The 22,955-nt window shown below is 35.8% G+C and overlaps 1 long non-coding RNA gene and 1 other non-coding gene across 2 annotated transcripts in view; both read right to left on the bottom strand.

Annotated features, from left to right (window-relative positions):
- Positions 1-22,955, bottom strand: part of LOC138702731 (uncharacterized) — a 702,815-nt gene that overhangs the window by 264,729 nt on the left and 415,131 nt on the right. The window lies entirely within an intron of this gene.
- On the bottom strand, positions 20,276-20,351 carry TRNAC-GCA (transfer RNA cysteine (anticodon GCA)). The gene has a single exon. It is a non-coding gene; the product is annotated as a tRNA-Cys (tRNA).

Genomic DNA, 22,955 nt, shown 5'->3' with positions numbered 1-22,955 from the left:
TTCATGTATATGCGGATGACGTGAATATGTTAGGAGAAAGTCCACAAACGATTAAGGATAACACGGAAATTGTACTTGAAGCATGTAAAGAGATAGGTTTTGAAGTAAATCCCGAAAAGACAAATTATATGATTATATCTCGTGACCAGAATATTGTACGAAATGGAAATATAAAAATTCGAAATTTATCTTTTGAAGAGGTGGAAAAATTCAAATATCTTGGAGCAACAGTAACAAATATAAATGACACTCGGGAGAAAATTAATACAGAATAAGTATGGGAAATGCCTGTTATTATTCGGTTGAGAAGCTTTTATTATCCAGTCTGCTGTCAAAAAATCTAAAAGTTAGAATTTATAAAACAAAATTATATTACCGGTTGTTCTTTATGGTTGTTAAACTTGGACTCTCACTTTCAGAGAGGAACAGAGATTAAATGTGTTTGAGAATAAGGTGCTTAGGAATATATTTAAGGCTAAGAGAGATGACGTTACAGGAGAATGGAAAGAGTTACACAACACAGAACTGCACGCATTGTATTTATCACCTGACATAATTAGGAACATTAAATCCCGACGTTTGAGATGGGCAGGGCATGTAGCACGTAGGGCGAATCTAGAAATACAAATGGAGTGTTAGTTGAGAGGTCGGAGGGAAAAAGACCTTTGGGGAGGTCGAGACGCAGATGGGAGGATAATATAAAATGGATTTGAGGGACTTGGGATATGATTGTAGAGACTGGATTAATATTGCACAGGATAGGGACCGATAGCGGGCTTATGTGAGGGCGGCAAAGAACCTGCAGTTCCTTAAAAGCCATAAGTAATTAGTAAGTTATTCATTTCTATCTTACTTTGTGATAGTCTATGCTTCATTACCTTATGTATATCAAGTTGATTTGATAGCGTGTTGTATACTCTTAATCTCGTGTACTGTTGGAGCAATGGCTGTTTATTAACCATCTTCAATGATAATAAATGTCATAATATTTTGGGTTTTGATATTTATTTCCTCTCCTCTTCATCCAAGGCATTTGAAAGCTTATTAACTTGTTCTAAAATGATATTCTCTATACAAATTTTGTTTCGAATAGGATCTTAGTTCTGAATGCTGATCTTCGATTTTTCTTTAAAAATTCACAAATTGTAATCTTTTGTAATGGTATTTAAAATGTGTATGAATATTTGGAGTTCATTTTCAGGCTAACTCATTTAGACTTTAGAGTTTCCGGGTTCAGGGGTTCAAACCTCAAGAGTGACCAATCTGACTGGGCGTTTTTCATGGTTTCCCTTAGTCACAAGGACAAATGCCGGATGGAAGATTTACATTCAATGAACCACTGTCGCTTCAGTCACCAATATCATAAACATTAATCAAAATCTATGATCAGTTACATGAACACAAAGCCTTCTACAACAGATAACAGAAACGGGAACTTAACAATAGTGAAAACGGCCTACTGGTATACCCACAGATGCTAAAACACACGATATGACCACAGATGTTAAAGCGTGTATAGATAAACTTAACAAAAAAGTAGTAATAATAGAAAAGAGGAGACAACTTTGTCGACATTCCCTGTTAATTTTCTTAAATTCTGATATCTCAGCCCCGATTCTGACGGCTGTTGTTGAATGATTGTGTAACATGTCAAAATTGCTACTAATAATTGATTTAGTACTTACTTTTTTTAATATATCGAACAATTTTTCTGTGATTCATTTGTTAAACTGATTCCTATGCTAGGAGAATTTCCAAATTGAATTCTCGCTTTCTTCATTGAGTAATTTTCTTTCCGGAAACCTGCTTTTCTTCGGATATAATATTTTCATAAAAGTATTATATTTCAGTTTGAATGAGAATATATTTTATAACCTGACATAAGTTTACTGATTGATCTGTAGTTTTTGTGTTTTCTTACATATCCTGTTATTAGTAGGGCCTTTATTCCAATTTCTGTAGGTTTACCCTTTGATCAAACTGAATTCAGAAATTTTAATAGCTTTTCTGTAAATATGGGTAACTGTATTTTAAGAACTCGATATTAATTCCCTCCTCGTCTGGGGACTCACTGCTTTCAACTTTCTTGAGAGTTATTATTCACTATGTTAAAGCAACAGTAGTTAGTAGGGTCTGTTTTATTATTTATTACCTATTAGATATTGAGAGAAAACAACAATGATTTCAAGTCTATGAAGATAATAGTTAGATTAATTACGAAGTTGTCAACGTGTCTTCAATCCAATAGTACTACACTTCCATGAGAAAATAGGCCTATCTCATTTTTAATTGTGTTCAAGATTACGTATAGCACGAGTCCCGTTCACTAATTCGTATACCATGCTAGTAGTCAAATTTACTTAATTCTTACTATGTTTAATAAAAATTTCAAATATTATCCTTTTCTCTTCCCAATCAACATAATATAAGAATTTAATGGAACTCAAAATACTAATTTGCGGCTTAAGTTAGTAAATAAACGTAATCCTATGCATGATAAGGAACTATATCCCGTTAATATTTGCTGAGAGCAACAGGCATAGTTCACGAGCTTGTAAAACATCGATATCTCTGCACGCTACAGACGGGAAAGAAAACATACTTAAATGTGCATCTACACGGCTCAACTTTTCTTTAAACTTTACGCATTCAAGCAATGTATGCAAGAGTGAAAGAAATGCATCCATTTGAACATTTTTTCCCTTGAAAATGAGAGCGCATGCAGCAATTGAAAGCTACTATCACCGGTGGGCATCTTGTGCATTATTTTATTCAACAATAGCACATAGCGAGCAGCTGATTGTTCTAGGTGGCTGTGCATAAACTGAAAATAGTTTGTTTGTTGATGAAGGACCTTTCAAGCTGAAAATGGCGGCAAGTACGATTAGCTTTACTGAAGATTCTCGCAAATATGAATGCCTATGGAGTGTTGAACCACAATCAATTTTGAGAATCAACTATTGGACTGATATTTAAAATTTATTACTTTAATATACTGTTTATAGGTAGTGAAGATGACGTTAAACACGGCACACCACGTAGACTCAAAATCTCCGTGCATTTAAATTGAACATGCGTTTTCAACTCGATTCTTTCAGTATTCTCCCCAGTATCCCAAGCCTACGCTCATGGAAAATTGGATTGTATAGGTGCAACTTTAGTCATTGAAACTTTTTCATATTTCTTGGCCTCACATCACTAAATAATATATCTCAACTAACCCACTAACCTTGTCATGTCACTTAACTATCTCCTCATTTAATGCATTTACCCCACAACGATACGCCCGTCAGTCCCGTGAGTGGTGTGGGAAGATACTAACTATTGTCTCGACTGTATCTCTCCTGAAAATAAACCAAATGAACTTTCCATTTCTGGCTAATTTTTTTAATCTATTGAACGTAAGCTAGCCACAGTAACAGCGAGTACTTTCCAGAAAGCAAATAATGCATTCGGCCTACCGATTGAGATTAGGCCTACATCATGTCTATAATTTAATGAGGTCAAAAGTTACATTAACTTATGTTGGTTAGTTCAAGTCATGTAATATTAAATTGCTATGATCTAGTCACCTCAGGTATTGATCAGAACCGATTACGTTTAGTTTCAGCGAGAAAATTATTTGTAAATATTGAATTATTTTTCCTTCACTTCGCAATATTAAAAGATATGATGCCACATTCTTCATGAAATACATCTACATTTTTAAACTTAATTCTACTTCATATATAGATTAAACCTTCTATGTGTGCACAAATAAAAAAAAAAACATTGGAACATTTATTCTGTTCTAACAATGTGGAAATACATCTGCATTTTTTTAACTCAATCTCATTTCATATATCGATTAAGCCCTCCATGTGTGCACAAATAAAAAAAAACATTGGAACATTTATTCTGTTCTGACAATGTGTTCTAATCTCGTGTATTTAATCCCATTCCAATATATTAAGTAATTTTCTAACATAGGTTGTTGGGTTCCATACGTAAGACGTAGGTCATAATTACGTCCCTACTAATATCAAGAAATACACATAGGTCTATCCAAACATAAATGTTTTAAATGCTATGTGTTTTGGCAATTACCTAGAGAGCGTAACTTCTAAATACTGTATACAATCAGACAACAATCAAACCTAACTACAACACATATTTACTCAATTTTATAACTCAATACTAAGGTGATTATGTTAGGTTTTGTTTGATTTATGTCTGTGTATATTTCTAGTTGATTTCTATATTTAAGTTTAAATATTATAATTTAAGTTTACTGACCTTCAAAATCCGTTTCCGTCCATTCCATAATATCCGACCTGTGTTCACAATGTAATAAGTCTGTATACTGTATATCCTATGAAATAAAGATAAACAGATTGTGTATGTACGAATATTGCTATCCTTCATGCCCACTGATCACTTGTCTCAAAATAACAAGTATTAATAGCACTAACGGAGCACAGCAAATTAGGGAATATTGCAGAATGTTTGAATATGATGGATGTAGTACGAAAACAAGGATCACAAATGCTTTAGCTACATGTCAGCACACTGCTCACAACACATTCGAAGGATACTCAAACATTAAAATAGCTACGTAGAATTTAATGTTCAGTGTAGTGCTTCAACAACATTCCCAAAGACAGAACTGAACATCTTAAAAACATTGATTAGCGAGTTTCTCACTAAAGGAATCGACGTTTTAAACGCAAAAACTTGTACGTACACGACCAAGCTCATTTTACCGCGCGCCAAACCGAATCGCCCTCAGTTGATATTTGTCTCCCCTTGTCCGCGTTCGGGTAGGATTCGGATGTTTCCGTCATTTGCAATGAATATCAGCGAAGGAGACTGACTGTTTTAGAACCCTGCGGTGGCTGAGTGATGAGACCTTCCGCTTATTAACAGTTTTATAAATTCTTACATTTAATTCCTTTCTCAGATTTTTATTCTCCCATTGGTGTCATTCAAGTACCCAGAGAGATGGGATACTTTGTTAGCCTGCTGCCAAACCTTCCTTTCTAACCTCCCATCGCTAGTTAGCTATGCTTCAAAATATTTATATATCAATACTTGTTCACTGCTTCTTTACGTCTTTTCTATGATGTGTCTAATAACAAAAATTGCATCTGTGCAAGATCTTCTAGAACAGAAACTCTGCTGTTCATCTTTCAATGGTACAATCATAAGTCTTTGTAGAAAGATCCTTGCGACCAGTTAAAAAAATGTACATAGTAACATGCCTCTGTAATTATTTCATTGTTGTTATATATTTTCATAAAATTAGGGTTGATAGTATTTATTTTCCACTCTCCTGTACTTTAAGATTCATAGAATATTTGCATACCATATTTTACATTTCCCTTATGTAATGTTTCTTCATCGTATTTAAGCATTTCGTTTGCAATTTCATAAATATATAACTGAATACATATTTTATCTGTGATACGAATTGATCGACACAAATTTAATAGCAATTTTCTGGGGCAAATTTACAATATAAATTGCAGGTATTAATTATCATGATACTTAAATTTTGGAACAAAAATGACTGGAAAATTTTACCTGAGCTCGTATAATGACTATAATTCTGCGTTTGGTTACCCAAAGCCTTCAAGCAACCAGCAACAGTGTATATGTACGGAGTATAGCTTGAAGTCATCCAAAGCTACTTAGTTGAGGTCTGTTGTTCAGTGAACATACGAAAATAAAACAAAGCTAGTCGGTTGGAAATGAGTATTACAATAGAAGAATTTGGTAGCCAGCACGTCATTAGGAAAGAAGAAAATGTATTTTATCAGAAAGAAAGAGAAGAACGTTCATTTGAAACACTTAAAATGTTTAGAGTCATTGATTGTAATTTATAGACATTCGTGAAGCACGCTGTCATAATGTGTTTTATTTTAAGTTTGTACTGAAATTTATATTTTTACATTTGTTAATTCAAAACTTTAATTATAGCCTATCTAAAGTATCTAGATGCATTTTACTTATTGTAAAAATTAAAGGTAGACAAATTCCAGGCAGCAGGTAGCCATGGCGACTAAAAGTTGTATGTGACGCCTGAATCGTTTATTGAGTTCAAAATATTTTAAGACTTCGAATTCTTTCATGTCACTACGACTAATACATGATGTTAACAAAAGCGGTTGTAGGAAGAAATTTGAATGTGCTTTTAAATTAATATTGTTACATTTGTTAAGCACCTCGAGATATTTTCCTATAGCTTCAGAACGTCTTTGAAAGAGTGGGTTTGCATTGCATAGATATTTAAGACCGGTATTGTTTAATATATTTCAGTAAATGCATCTTTATCTTAGCTGGAATGGTTTCCTCATTGCATGTCTGGACAAAATGTGGTGGCTCCTGAAAATAAAGAGGCTGGTTCTTGTTTTTTTTTTTGTTTTTTTTTTTTTTTTGTAAGTTTCGTCTATCCTTAGTAAAAATTCTTTCATTGCATAAGCTGGCTTTAAAAATGCACTTCATTACTGTTGTTATTATATCCAAGTGGAATTCCTGTTAATCACTGACTTACACATGTACAAGAAGAAAGAGATGCAGACACACAGTACCGGTGCTTGAGGTCAGACTGCCTGGTTCACTGAAGCGTGAACAGTTGACTTGCAACTGGCTCTCCGTACGAAGCTAGTATGATCGATGTAACTTAACTTATCTTCAAAATAACCAAACGCAAGACTCTAATAATGGCACAGAGTTCTTTTACACGCAGTAAATCATAAGGGTGTCAAATACGGAAAGACTTATCGAAAACATCTATACAGACTTAACTCACTAAGGTATGTCTAAATTGGATGATAGTCCATACCACAGTCTGTTTAGTACATACAGTCACGAAGCTTGAGTTATTTTATTTATTTATTTATTTATTTATTTATTTATTTATTTTTTTTTTGCATTTCTCGCGATACAATGGTCCAAGCAGTTAGCAACTCAGAGTACTAGGAACAATAGACTGTGCGATAGCAGCGAGCCTAGTGGCTAGAAACTAAAGTTCAATTGTCATTGGATGCATATTCCATAGGTATTGAGCTTCGTGACTGTATGTACTAGACTATGGTCTATACACTCTCCCCCCTACACTTACGAAGAAGCAGTAAGAGGTGACTGAAATCAATAATTATCCGTTGAGAAATGCGATCACTCGAGATAACCGTACTATGTTCCTTCTTCGTCCTATGTTCATTTAAATGCATGAGAATAGTTTCTCAAATCATTCTGTGCCTTCATAGCTTGCCGCCATTTCGCTAAATAGAAATGCTTAAAACAAATGACGAAATTTCAACCACATGCTTGCAGTACCACAGTCTAGTATATACAGGCACGAAGCTTGAGTTGTTGAGGGTGCTAGGAACAATAGACTGTGAAGGTACCATTTTGCCTTGTCTCTAATGGGGCGATATTAGCGATCCTAGTGGTTAGCAACTGTCTGTGGATGCATATTTCCTACATATTGTGCTTCGTGACTGTATATACTAGACTATGGTAGAGCCCGGACGAGAAGTTATGGCACCAGCGCGAGGGGCGCATTTTAGTTCGTTTGCTTGGACTCGCCCTCACACTCAACTGGAGGGGTGTTGGGTCAATTGGTTACTAGCATTCCGAGTGTTCAGATCGTTCTGCTACTACCGCTATTGCTAATACTGAAAACATTGTCCTTCTGAGCGCCCTCATTATGGCATTGTCTAAGGTGTGAAATCATAGAGTAGTTCATAGTCAAGGACATGAAATAGCATACAATGTATAGAAATTCATGTCAGAAGAGGCTGTAAATGGAATACCAATTCCATTGAAAAGCGAGTGTGCAAGAGTACTGGCTGCCACTGGTATTTCAAACGAACCTTGGCAAGAATCAAGAAAGAAGGAAAAAATATTGAGCAGGAACAGCAGATTCTTTCTCCAGTCCGGAAAAATCACAGCCGAAGAAGAAGATTGTTGCAGTTGTAGACAGTTTTGATGAGGAAGTCCTAAGAAGACTCCTCTATAATTTCTCCGCTACGCATAAGCAGAGGCCGACTCTGCAATCTCTTCTTCCAAGAATGGGTATCAGTGTATGATTATGTGAAGAAAGTAGAGAACAATTACATTGAAAGTGAGCACGTGTTGGACAGTATTTTGGAGAACATTTCCATAAACTTAGGGACATCTGATTCCAGCACAAATCAGCCGTCTGATTCGGACGGAGAATAAGAATATAAAGATGGAATAGCGGGCGTAATTTCATTAGGTACCTTCGGACTCTTGAGTAGGAAAGAGGTGATAGTAAGGTAAGATGAATGTTTTTAGAAAGAGATGAAACGGATATGCCTGCCTCTCTGAGCTTGAGAACCGTAAGCCAAACAACCCCCACTCCTCTACCCTGCAGGCCGACAATTTAAAACTTCGCACAGATTGGCTCCATAACATCTCGTCTCAGCTCTAGTACCGTTTGTGTCTTTGTTTACTTTTTCTCCCGCTTAATTTCGGGAGCGCTACAATCAGAAAAATTAAAGTAGCTCTAGAACTCTGGAAATTTAACTCAAGCCTTAATACTTTTCGCCATACACGAGGAGGTTTCCCTACGGATTTAGGTTTGTAAAGACTTACATCGAGGTACGTCTCTACGTCTAGGGGGTACTTTAAAAGTGGGCCTGTTGACTTCACTTTTCTTCCGCAAATTTTAGCTTGTAAACTCAGTAGCGCCAAGCTGAAGAACCAACCATTCGTCCACCGAGGACGACAGACAGCGAGAGTGACGACATCGATATCTTAGATGTAGAATCCCTTGAACTGCAGATCAATGAGGAACGAATTCGTGATCAATAAATTGCATTAACCTTCAATTCCTGGGTTCCGCCTTCTGTCACTGTTTACACGTTACAGAATGCAATGAAATGGAGGAGGAACATTTAATTGGCCCCGAGTAGTAGTCATGCAGATCTGATAAATGCATACGTTTTGGTTGCAAAGCTGTGGCCCCAAGATGCTATCGTGGGAGTTGTGTAATACGCTCACAATTAAGGTATAATTATTTGTTAGAGATATCGGCAGATATAAAACTTGTTGACTGCTTCACGCACATCCCAGATGACACGTGCAAAACTTCCGTGGGATGAATAGTCTATGTAAGGATGTGAATGTATAATTACTTCGAATAAACAAGGGAATTATGTGTGGTAATTATAATTTTAAATGCCGGCAGCATGCCACGCTTATATTTATTTCTGTTCGTGACGATCAATGCAAATAATCTAGTTGTTAACGATTCTAGCTTTAATTATCAGAGATTGGCTTCATGAATCTATTTAATACCCTACTTAACACCAGTTTTGAACTATCAGAGATGTTCTGCTTTGTTCTACGTCGTCATGGAAAAGCAGAGATAAAATAAGGTTGTAAAGATTAATGGAGATTTTCGGAGCAAACCTCCTCCATCACACTTTCCTGTGGCATTTAAGGCAACCTCAAAACACCAGATCGATATACCCTTAGTAGAATTCACTCGGATAACAATTGGATGTAACAAAAAAATCCTATAATAAAATTGTTATCCTCTGATAGAGATTCTGGCTGATATGTTCGAGGGTAGTTCCGGAAGTAAGTTTCGCGAGTCAGTTATGTCCAGGACCTTTATAGAGGAAATCAACAGCCAATAGAATAAAAAAAAGACATTACTTGTTTACTTTTCCATGTAGTTTCCATGGTAGGAGAAAATCTACAAACTACAATGGACTCTCCTAAGTTCGACAAAACAGAATTGAAAGTTCAGTCCAATAGTGGGTGTGGCAGGTGAAATGAATACAAATTCTTATTGGTTATCCATCAACGAATACAGTCCTGTACTTGCATTTCTGCCCGCCCCGAGACTTGTGTATGCGCTTCTAGTACCACAGTGGGTTTAGACAGTTCCGTCTCACAAATGGCACAATTCTCAAATAGAAAAACAACAGTTCATTAATTTAAAATCAGTGATCAATATATGTCCTAATAAATAAAATATTCTGTTTTCCTTTAACAAAAGTATCACTACAAGACACAGAACCAATTTCCATTCAAATGGCAAACCCACTTCTTAGTGCTCGTATAGGGGCTTGTCTAATTCTCCTACGTAAGCAGTTGAACTATAGCATGTCGAACCTGATTTCTGTCGAACTTAAGAGCTTCCATTGTATTAGGAAAAATACGGAAATTGTACTTGAAGCATGTAAAGAGATAGATTTGGATGTAAATCCCGAAAAGACAAAGCATATAATGTCTCGTGACCAGAATATTGTACGAAATGGAAATGTATAAAAATTGACAGTTTATCCTTTGGAGACGTGGAAAAATTCAGATATCTTGGCGCAACAAAAACAAATATAAATTATATTCGGGAGGAAATTAAACGCAGAATAAATATGGCAAATGCAGGTTATTATTCGGTTGAGAAGCTTTTACCATCCAGTCTGCTCTAAAAAAATCTGAAGGTTAAAATTTAAAAACAATTACATTACCGGTTGTTCGGTATGGTTGTGAAACTTGGACTCTCATTTTGAGAGAGGAACATAGATTAAGGGTGTTTGAGAATATAATATAATATGGTTTATTTAACGACACTCTCAACTGCAGAGGTTATATCAGCATCGCCGGTGTGCCGGAATTTTGTCCCACAGGAGTTCTTTTACATGCAAGTAAATCTACTGACATGAGCCTGTCGCATTTAAGCACACTTAAATTCTATCGACCTGGGACGCGATTGAACCCGCAACCTCGAGCACAGAAGGCTAGCGCTATACTGACTACGCTACCCAGATCAACGTTTAAGAATAAGGCGCTTAGGAAAATATTTGAGGCTAAGAGGGATGATATTACAGTAGAATGGAGAAAGTTACACAACGCAGAACTGCATGCATTTTATTCTTCACCTGACATAATTAGGAACATTAAATCCAGACGTTTTAGATGGGTAGGGCATTTAGCACGTACTATGGGCGAATTCAGAAATGCATATAGAGTGTTAGTTGGGAGGTCAGAGGAAGTAAGACCTTTGGGGATGATAATATTAAAATGGATTTGAGGGAGCTGGGATATGATGGCAGGGACTGCATTAATCCTTCTCAGGTTGGGGACCGATGGCGGGCTTATGTGAGGGCGGAAATGAACTTCCGGGCTCCTGAAAAGCCATAAATAAATAATAGTCATACTACCTAAATATAATTAAATTATTAAATACGATCATGGTTATAATTACAACTTCAATTTGTCTGCGTCAGTAAGAAATCGTTTAGCCCTTTCTTGAAAGTAGTTATTGTCTGGCATTCCCTAATCTTTTGAGGTAGACAATTCCATTCATAGCAGAATGAGACAGTAAAAGAGGATGAATAGTGGGATGTTCAATGCAGAGGAATTGCTGGGATTTGGCTCTCCTGACCTAGTGTTTAGATTGTGATTGGAGGATAAGTAGTTAAACCGGGACGTAGTTAATTTAGAGTAGAAGCACAGTCTAGTATATACAGTCATGAAGCTCAATACGTAGTAAATATGCGTCCATAGATAGGATCGCTAATATCGCCTCATTACAGACAATGCGAAATAGTACTTGCACAGTCTATTGTTCCTAGTACCCTCATAAACTCAAGCTTCGTGACTGTATAAACTAGACCAGTGATGTCAAAGCATGCGCATTTTTCTGACCTTGACGTCGTGCGCGGGCATAAAGCGCTAAGTATGGAAAGAGGAAGGGCTGTGTATATGAATAAGCAGCCTGTTGGACTAAGAAAACAGTAGAGCACAAACTTAAAACGGGACATGAAATTTTATGTCGTTATTTTTATATGGCTTCTTTCTGTTTGATATTACCTATATTGTCTGTAAAACAAAACTACTAATACCAGTTTCTTGATATTGCAGTTGGGTTTTAAATGTTAATAACATAATAAAGAGTTAAGAATTAATATTCAGATAAATTCCGTAGCAGTACAACTATAAACTACTAAATGAATGAAACACATCATTCATAAAGAAAGTGATATCCCCCCCTCCAAAAAAAGAAATTTAGTATGACATGATAAGTTGGAATTGATATTGATGGTACCTTTAGCCCTATAAAAGTAATCAAACTAACCAAAACAATATTACAGTACAAAGCAAAGTTACCTAGGTGCTGTATATGTTTTAAACTCTTATCGCATTATGTTTTTAAGATGATATTGTTGAGCAACTTCCTATCATCAGAATATTAAATTATTTTCTCGAAATCTGCTGAAGCTATAGAGCTGACATTTTTACAACACATGGGCAAGTATCTTTTGCTCATGATGTAACAGTAGTTGCTTTGTTAATTCATTTCCTTACAAACTATTTCCATGCGAATATTTTCAAAATTTTCAATACACTACCTTCAGTAATACCTACGTATTTACGGTATATTAGATTTACTAAAACATTCTCCAAAGCTACTAAATAAATAGGCCTATATCTGAAAATTTCGCTTTTCTATAAAAAAAAAGTTGAGAAAATATTTCTTTTGAACAAAAAAATCGAACTTGTGAAAAATGAACATTAAAATTAAAACTTACATTCTTATAATGCACTTATACTTCTCAGACAAATCTAAAAATTAACATGGATACAGTTTTAATAAGTTCTCTTCCCTTAATCTATTGAATCAGTGCTAGCCATTCCTGTATATAGCTCGACCAAGCGGTATATACTACTTCTTTCGTCTGTCTCTTTCCTTTCCGCTGTAAAGCGCTCAGGCTCTCCTGAGCTCTAAAGCGCGCGCTTGCTCCTATGGACATCAATTGACATGACTGTACTAGACTGTGGTAGAAGTGTGGAGAACTCGAAACAGAAGAGACAGAGAATGAAGTGTTCTACGGATTGTGAGTCGCAGCCAGGATAAATAATTTAACGAGAGTGTAATATGGTCGAATTTGCGAGCATTGCTGATGAATCTGACATACATTTTGTTCACACGCTGCAGCTCGTTCGAAAGTTCAGTTGTCAAATCTGTAAGTATTACGTCACAAATAGTCAAACAATAAGATATGGTTTATCGAGCGGAAGAAGATCTCTTGGGAGACCAAGAAAGCGTTAGACAGATTCTTATCCTGTATAGAACAGACTGTCAGCCTAATTAGAAGTAAGAAGAAGAAGACCATGAATGATCTTTGTGCTGATTCAAATGATCACCTGAAACATCAAATAAAAAATCAACTGACTACATAGGAAGCAGAGAGACAAATCGAGGACGACGTGTTTGCTACGCACTTACTAGAAGCTCTGGTGAAATCATGGACCACAGGCAGTGTAATCTTTGGTATGCACCATGCCACACTGGCACGTGGTTTTTATACACTTCTGCCTGTCAGTCATGGCCACAGACTTGCATTTTTAATTAATATCGTCCGTCTTGTTTTCGCAACAGCCGCGACGTAATGAGCAGTTTCATTTTGACGCGCCGTGGGTTTCACTGCCTGCCAGGTGCACATACACAGAAGGGAATGATACAACTAATTAATTAGCTGAGCGATCTTACGAACTACGCAGATTCATCACAGTCACCTCATCAGCAACTAGAAGTGCGTAATCATATCATTTAGCAGGTCAGATTTCGATGTTTTCCAAATTGTTTTGGAAATTGCTATTTTCTAAATTTCATTCCCATCTAGGCAGGTTCATCATTGATGATAAGGTGACAAAGTATTAATGCAGTGATAGAGATAACATAATACTGCGTGTTCAGTTCAAAGTGTGTCATGGCTCGCTGTATGCCTTCATGTGGCTAGCCGATGAGCCTAGAGAATTCAATCTTCCTACACTTCCGCAGAGGCATATTACCTATGTGCCACAGAAGTTGCCTAGCAAGTACGGCGTTCATTCTGAAGAGTACGTACCGATACGTACGGTAACGCCGGTAGTGACAGGAATGTGAACTGTTTGGAAACACGTACTGAGGTGAGTTTTTTTCTTACTGTCGAGATATGGCGAGAGGGTTAAGACGATTACTTACGTATTTATTAGCATTAACTTTGATGGTCAACATGGACACGGAGCATTTGATTTGTGTTGTGGAATGTTGCCGTACGCAACCGATGATAACAAATACCCTGCGCACGACTTTACCCCGCAAAACACAGTTCGAAAGAGGTTATGGTAGCACACAGACCCTACAGACCGCCATCTGTTGCTACGACGTTCAAGTTATACCGCACACGTTCTCAAGTTCAGATTGAACGCCTTGAATAATAGGCAACTTCTCTGCCATTAAAGCTGAATCTCGCTTCAAATCGCTGACTCAGAACAGTGACGTCATGACACACTTTGAAATGAACACCCAGTATTAGGACATACCACATAACAAACCTTACAGGATTAGTCTGAACTCAATAGATCATTAGCTATTCCATCTCAAATCGACCGAAATATAGAGAAAATTGACCTTACAATTTATAAATACCATACATTTTTTTATACTTAGAGAACTGTGATACAATGCTTTGTGCAAAGTTTGAGGCATCAGAACTTCATAGTGTTTAATTTAAAAATATTTAAATTTATCGTATTTTCATAAAATTTCCAAATTTAAACTGTTGTAGCTCCGAAACTCTTTACCCAATGATCAAAATCATGGTTTATTTTGATGCTGACAAATTAAAGTCTATATTGACATATAAACAGATTTTTTTTACTTTTTATGGAAATGGAGAAATTTAGATTTTTCCTCATTAAGACGCCTTTGCCAAGGAAAACATATTTTTAAAATGTATAGTTAGATTCGGCATTGAAAATACAAATAAACACATATTTTTTACTGATGGCACGTTCATCAGAAAGTATTGAAAATATCAAATAAAGAAAATGAATAGTACGCGCGTGAACTAAGTAGCTGAATGTGAGGAAGGGAGCTAGCCGAGGTAAGCAAGGCCAGGAGACATAAACACGTGATATATCGTCTAGCAGTCATGGCTGTGCTAGCTTTATCACAGGTTTTCATAAACACAGGAGTAAAATGACGCCCAACGCTCGCTTATCTTCAGCTCTCGGCCAGTGCGTGCGGTACTTCGCCGTTCAAGTCTAGGCGTGTGAAAATAATCTATTTAATACTCTCGAAACTTATTGCCGTGCCACTAAGCAAAAAATGCCGAATCCCTCTTAGTAATGCAAGGTTTTTTCTCAATATTTTTTACATATTTCCAAATTGGCAAAAAGCCTAAAAGTAAGTAAAATCAGATTATCTGTCTCTCTGTATACAATAAAAATAAGGATTTCTTCTTAACATAACCTACCAAATGTCAGCTTCAAAATAAGCTCTCGTTCAATGTTCTGCAGTAAATGGTTCCAGAGTTCTGAGCGCTGTAAGAGGTTTGTTTTTATAAAATACGCTAAATTTGTCACTCAATAATACGAAAATCGTTTGACTTTCGATAGTATATTTTTGAAAATGCACTCTCCTCAGCACCTTGTATAAATAGGGCAAAAATTAGAGTATAAAAAATGCGAGGTTTTTTACTGATCGATTTCATATGGAATAGCCCAGATGTATGTATCAGCAATAAATGATCAAAATATATGTTTTTGTGTCCCATGCTTCTTACAAGTTTTTATTCCAAAAGTAAATATAAATTTATATTACTATTCTCCTATTTTTAGAATTCTTCGTACTTATAATCACGCAGAGCATTTTCGTTCCCGAGCAAGTTAGAGAAGTTATCGGTTAGTACATCCTGGCCGTTCAGAATTGAAATTCTGACGCTAAATACTTACGTGAGGACACTACGAAAGGTACTTAATAGTTCAGTACATAATAATAATGGATCATGACAACTGTAAGTGGGATTGCTACTAAATTGAAATGGTCTGTCCAGCTACTTTTTAGCCACATGAACGGACTAAAACTTCGAAACTAGCGCTCTACAAAATATTAGTGCTATATATGACAGAAAATATAATTACTGAACTTATACAACATAATAGTAAACATGATACACATTAACTGTATATATTCTATAAAATACATGAAATGTATTCATGTAACAAAATCAGTTCCGTTACGCTTAACAAAACCTATATTCTGACATTATGAAATTCATATTTTTTATCATAATAATTGTCAGTAAAAATTTGTTGAAGGTAAGAAAATATTCTTCCTACGTTACATGACGTTACAGTGACACAATTTTAATAATAAAAATCAATATACAAATTGAAAATATTTATATTTTAAACAGTATATACAAATAATTCTTTTATAAAAACCTAAACGCGTTGCAGTGAACGAAAACATAGGGCCTACATTCTAAGATTATGAAATTCAATTCATTTACGAACGTCACATAAAATTTGTTTAAACTGAGATAATGTTCTTTCTACTTCACATGACATTACAGGGACATGTTTATAATACATTAAATCACAGCACAGATCATCATTTCACAGTATATTTCCATTTCTTATGCTGAAATAGTCCTTCCGAAATTCGAATATAACCAACTGTAACGTAGATATTGCTGGAGGTATTCTTTTGAAAGTAAGAAAATAAAGAAGAAATAAAGAAATATTATATATTTTACAAATTAAGTTAAATTAATTTATGCTCTAACGACATTGGAATGGGACAAATTTGTATTCATAAATTATTTAAAAAATAAAAATCAAAGTTAAACACAATATACCGATACCCGGCCCCGGAACAATTTTTCCCTTGAAATTATTCAAATCTGCTTTACAGGGAGCTTTACCTGAAAGACTAGATTTGCGTAATATATACGTCACTCTGTATGTCAACAGAAAACCACAATTCCAAGTCACACACAGATTGTGTGCACTCGATGTGGGTCTCTGGCGTTTCGTCAGCTCACGCGAGTTGTGTGGATATAAAGGGAAAGGTTGAGACGGTGTCGGGGGGAGTTCCCGGGTAGCTCAGTTGGTAGAGCGCTGGTACGTTCAACCAGAGGTCCCGGGATCGATACCCGGGCCCAGGAACAATTTTCCCTTGAAATTATTCAAATCTGCTTTACAGGGAGCTTTACCTGAAAGACTAGATTTGCATAATATATACATCACTGTGTACGTTAACAGAAAACCACAATTCCAAGTCGCACAGAGATTGTGTGCACTCGATGTGGGTCTCTGGCGTTTCGTCAGCCCACGCGAGTTGTGTGGATATAAAGGGAAAAGTTGAGACGGTGTCGGGTGGAGTTCTCGCGTAGCTCAGTTGGTAGAGCGCTGGTACGTTCAACCAGAGGTCCCAGGATCGATATCCGGCCCCGGAACAATTTTTCCCTTGAAATTATTCACAACGCATTGTACTGTGATTGATAGTCTATGCGTACCTGTTTGCAATAATTCTACGCTGCTTATAAATTCACGTGACGTACCAGAAGAAACTACTCGATCCGCTATACGTTTGGGAACACAAATGCGCTACCTACTTATAATAGATTGCATAACATAGGAAATGTAGATGACACTATTAAGTTATTTAAAGTAATAAATAAAAACTTTACTGTGTTAACATTTTAAATAAAGATGTTATTGTAACTGACTGACTGGCGTATGACATCTAGTGGGAAACAACTCACAATCGGAGCAAACAGTTAAAAGTCAATGTTAAAAATATTTCTCGCACTAGTGTTAAAAGTTATTTCAACCAGCAAAAAGTGTATATACATATGCATGAACTTACAAAGAATTCAACAATTTGATTTAGATGAGAGTTACATGTATACAAGAGTTATTTACGAGTTGGGACCTGGTTGAGGATTTCCCTCAACCCATTAAGAGCAAATGATGGGTAACTTTCGGCGCTGGACTTTGGACTCATTTCGCTGTTACCATCACCTTCATTTCACTCAGACGATAGGTAACTATCGCATATGATAAACCGTCGTAGAATACTAGGATATTCGAAAAGTAATGGCAACATACTTACTGTTTCACACTAAATTTATTTAGGTTACTTTTGATACTACATTCTTCAAATATAGTTTCCTGCCATGTCAACAATACTTTTCCCAATTCTTGGAAGACGGCGGACTCCGTCTGCAGAAGCATTTCTAGATTCAGTCCGCGTCACCGTTTTTGGCATGTTAAATAAGTAACGGGAACGTTAAGTGCGAGTGTTTTACCATTGCCGCAGTCAGTCTGACAACTGTGTTTGGCAAATGGCTGATGTGACGTGTATAGGAAGTGGTACCATTCTCAGCTGCATTAGCAAAATGCTCACAAACTGAGCACTATACTCTAGGACACACGCCAAAAACGCCGCCGCCAGCTGAATCTCTCTCACTGATCAACCTAAAGCTCTTCGAATGTAAACTCCTGACTAAAAGCGAATGCCTCACTTACACCCAACTTGCAATAGTTCAGCATGGTAGGACTTCTCTCCCACAGGCTTCTTGTAATGCCCTAAAGCATGCTTTTCTCTTGCAACTTGGATCTTTATGAAGCACCTTTGTTCTTACCTTTAGGGCTGTATTGTTTACTATAAATCAGAAACAGCCACTGTATTGACAAAATATGGCTACTTAGAAACTTTCAATATTACAAATTTATGAAACAAACTCTGCTCAAGCCCTATTCTTAGTACAAAATGTTTATGGTCACCGCTAGGAGCATTGATTTACAACATTGTTGCCATTACTTATCGAATGCCCTAATAAATAAAAAAAAAAATACATGTTTACTTTAGTTAAAAGATTACTTTTAGGAAATGAAGCACGATCACTTAAAATAACATTTAAAGTAAATCTATTTTGTATCTTAATATGTAGGATATTTTGCTATGAGGGTACTTAAAAATTGTAAGTCTAAGGAGATACATTTACAGAAAAGTTCGAGAAACACTGCTATTTAGTCTCTGTGACATTTACGGTCATATTCTTCTTTCGTCATATTATAGAGGTAGTCGAACTCGTATCTCACAGTCTGAAATACTGTTCTGCACTTATGGTAACAAGCAGCGGTAAAAATTTCCCACGGTACCTGCAAAGTGCTACAAGACAAGAATGACACATCTGTGGAATGAATTAACAAGCGACTTCATGTTCGTAATGACTCAATACGCGCTACAAAGTAAGTACAAATATTCCTCGAAGTTGCTCATTTAGTTACAGATTAGTCCATTTGAAATACGACAAACGTACGCAGTGTAAGTAAAAGTATTTCTCCTAGATTAACATGTCCCATTGTGTAAGCCATAACCACAGCGTAAATCACTGGCTAAAAGATGCAACTAGGAAACTTTAGAATGCTGCTTCGTAACATTAGTACGCTATACAAGGAATCTGCTGCATATTTTTGTCCGGTACTTAAATTCCTGAAGAGTTATGAATTCTCATATCACTACTTAAAAAGAAGTCTATTAATGAAATGAAATGTCATGGTTTTACTGATTTATAGTTGACAGAGTTTATTCTAGTCAGGTCACTCTTTGCAGCTTTCTCACAGTCCACTAATCCTTGAAACTGTTTCTTCTATTTGCAACTAGACTTCGCTACTTGCAACTTGCTGTAATGGCGTCTGTTGCAAAAGATGTCGATTTTGATTAATAGACGATTGTGGTGGGGAACTGGAAGAGGGCGTTATATCAGTGATTCATTGGCTAGCTAGCTTTGTAGACGCTAGACCGCCCTTCTATTCCGCCCGCAGGTATATCCTTCTATTTCCTAGACCAACGAGACAATTTCACTATATACATTATAGCCTATAATTTAAACATACCTATGTTCTTGTTAGTCGATGTTCATATTGACAGGAATCTATGAAGAAAGAGTGTGGAGAAACGATTACTGTTACATTAGGATATATATTATATAGTCTAACCTTAAAGTCAATACGGGATTACAAATAATGGCTTTGCTGCTAACTAGACAGAAGTAAAAAAGAATGGTTGCCATATGAAAGAGAATGCACCCCAAGTACGTTTAAATGTAGGCCTATGACAGCCATTTTCAACGGGTGTACGTTTGATCTGCTGATGTGCCGCGAGAAAATGAAAATATAAATTTAAAACGTGACTAAAGTAAGTTAAAATCTTTTGAAAAGAACTTAGGAGATTTTAATAAATAGCTTATACAGTTACATTATACGGTTATGTTCTGAAACGGTGTAAATATTAAGGGAAGAGGAAACTCAAAAAGTGAAATTCCTTGCTTTCTCCTTGAAACTTACGTATAAAATCTAAATTTGAGTACATCAAATATTCGTATGTATGAGGTCTCGCCCACCTCATTGAATATTACACGACTAATATGAATTAGTCAATTGTATTATTACTATTAAATACGAGAAAAATTCGTACCGGCACCGGGAATCGAACCCAGGACCTCTCAGCTCTGCGCGCTGAGCGCTCTTACCAACTGAGCTATGCCGGGACACGATCCACGGCGCCGGCCGAACTCCTCTCGTAATGCTATTTTACGGCCTTACTACCTGCATTTGAGACGATACACGTCATATATGTAGGAGCGCATATTTGAATGACTTTATGGCCATATTCAACATGTTTCATGACAACTGCTAACAGTTAATACATCAAATATTCGTATGTATGAGGTCTCGCCCACCTCATTGAATATTACACGACTAATATGAATTAGTCAATTGTATTATTACTACTATTACGAGAAAAATTCTTACCGGCACCGGGAATCGGACCCAAGAGCATTACGAGAGGAGTTCGGCCGGCGCCGTGGATCGTGTCCCGGCATGGCTCAGTTGGGAAGAGCGCTCAGCGCGCAGAGTTGAGAGGTCCTGGGTTCGATTCCCGGGGCCGGTACGAATTTTTCTCGTATTTAATAGTACTACATTTGAGTATTAGTCCCAATTTGTAACTATTTACAAACATTGATATAAATCAGTTTCTTTTAGGTATTTGAGAAGTTATTTCATTATTAGATTACAAGAAGGTTTACTACAGAATGACTTTACACTTGATTTTTAATAGGCTGTGAATTACAGAAATGTAACTGATTTCAGAATATCATGGATTTCAGTTTTTGAGTCTACTTCTTTGGATATTTTAAATTATTTTCTTATTCAATTTAAACATAAAAATACTAATGAAGCCAAATCTTTTTAAATGGTATGTTTAAAATCTGCACAAAATTTGAGCATCCTATTATTGATAGTTTCTGAGTTAAGCCTGTATAAATTTCTGGTAATCACGGTGACAAAAAGATGCAATTTATGGAAAAACATATCTATAGAGTCTCTTTCTCTTGTACGGAGGAGGGACCCGAAAGCTTTCACTGCAGCCTGAGGCTTATTGTGCTTACTACTCCTATTCTGTGAATGATTGGGTAGCCGAACGGAGGCGTTCTTGTACAAGTATGTAAGTATTGTATGGATTATGATATGTGAATTAATGATGACGAAATGATTCCGAGGTCCAACACCGAACGTTACTCAGCAATTCTTCTTCAATTGGCTGAGGAAATCCCAGGAAAGCCCCCCCCCCATCTATAGAGTTAGGTACTTGATATAAAGTTTCACTTGAAGTGCCAGGCAATGATTGTTGTGGTCTTATTATATTTCCTTTTTTTACATTTTCTGCGTCATTTTTTGAGCAGTTGCTCACAGTTTTAGTTTTATTTGCAAGTCTAGCCTTTTATTTGGTAATGCCGCCCATAATTTGTAACTATATATGCACTATAAAACACAAAACTACACTAAATGCAACCTATATAATACACACTATTTACATATTATATGTAGAAGATATTACTCGACCAAGGCCAGTGGACCCCTGCAGCCCGGAGAGCCACTTGTACTTCTCCTGCGTTCGTATAGCGACATCGCGATAGTTCACATTAAGCCCGCGTCTCCACTCGCCTCGATCGAGATATACTCGTACTACAATAACCATATCTGTCAAGATGTAACAACCACACTTCCTTACTTTAGATCAAAACAATTTTTAAGCGTGTCTGACTAGAACAACTAAAGGAATAATACCATCTCCTACTATCTAGTGAATAAAATGTAAAACTATTGGAGAGAAGGTTGCTACACTATTGAAGAATGAAATTGTGTAAAAGAAACAACAGAAATGAGATAGAGAAGCCAGTAAATTTGAAAGAAATTAGATTGAAAAATGAAGTGGACTAACAGATTTTTAAAAATGGCATCATTCAATGCCATAGCATTGAGTTTTATTTGTAATATATTGCCTGCAGTCAAAAGATTACTTTAAGCGGAAAATTTTTACCTGAAAAAAAATTATTTTAGTCTAATTTTCGTATACTTTTTGGTTAAAAAAAACATAATTTTCCACTCGTATTGATTTAAAATAATTCTTTCCCTCCCAACACATATTTTAAAAGAGATAATTATTGCCACTATCAGGAGTTCCTTACAAATTGTTAAAAACCATCGCTATTATTTATCTTAATTGCTGAACTTTTCAGAATTTTTCACTATTGTAAACTTGAATTATCTTTAACTAAACATTGCATTTAATGCATTATATGAATTTATTATTATCAAAATTTGAGGAAGCAAAAATTAAAATAATTAAAATATTCTCATTTTATTGGGTCATGAAGAAATACAATTAATTAAAATACGTAACATTTACTTCAAAATTCAATTATATCCAAAGCCTGAAATCTCGTAACATACAGTAAATATAATGTATTTTCAATTTACATAACCTTTCACTTAATAAAATTGAATAGAACTTCTTAATTGCTATTTGTTTGGCAAAACAGTTATGTACAATTTAAAATAAGTACAATTTCTTTTCTTGGCTCTTAATTTAAAAAATAACTTATTAATGCAAATTGTAAAATTTCTCAAAAATACTTAATAAAAAAGTAATTATAGCAACTTATATTACTGAAGTTCATTTCAGTAATTTGATTTTAACTTGACATAATCAGTTATCATCGCAAAGCAACGTCATTACTATTTCAGAAGCTTAAATACCCGCCATATCACAACTGAATCAGGTAAATATAAAAATTTGGCGGTGAAAG

The sequence above is a fragment of the Periplaneta americana genome, chromosome 7 (assembly GCF_040183065.1).
Source record: "Periplaneta americana isolate PAMFEO1 chromosome 7, P.americana_PAMFEO1_priV1, whole genome shotgun sequence".
Lineage (NCBI taxonomy): Eukaryota > Metazoa > Arthropoda > Insecta > Blattodea > Blattidae > Periplaneta > Periplaneta americana.
Note: the sequence above shows the minus strand (reverse complement) of the source record. Positions and strands in the feature narration are given on the sequence as shown.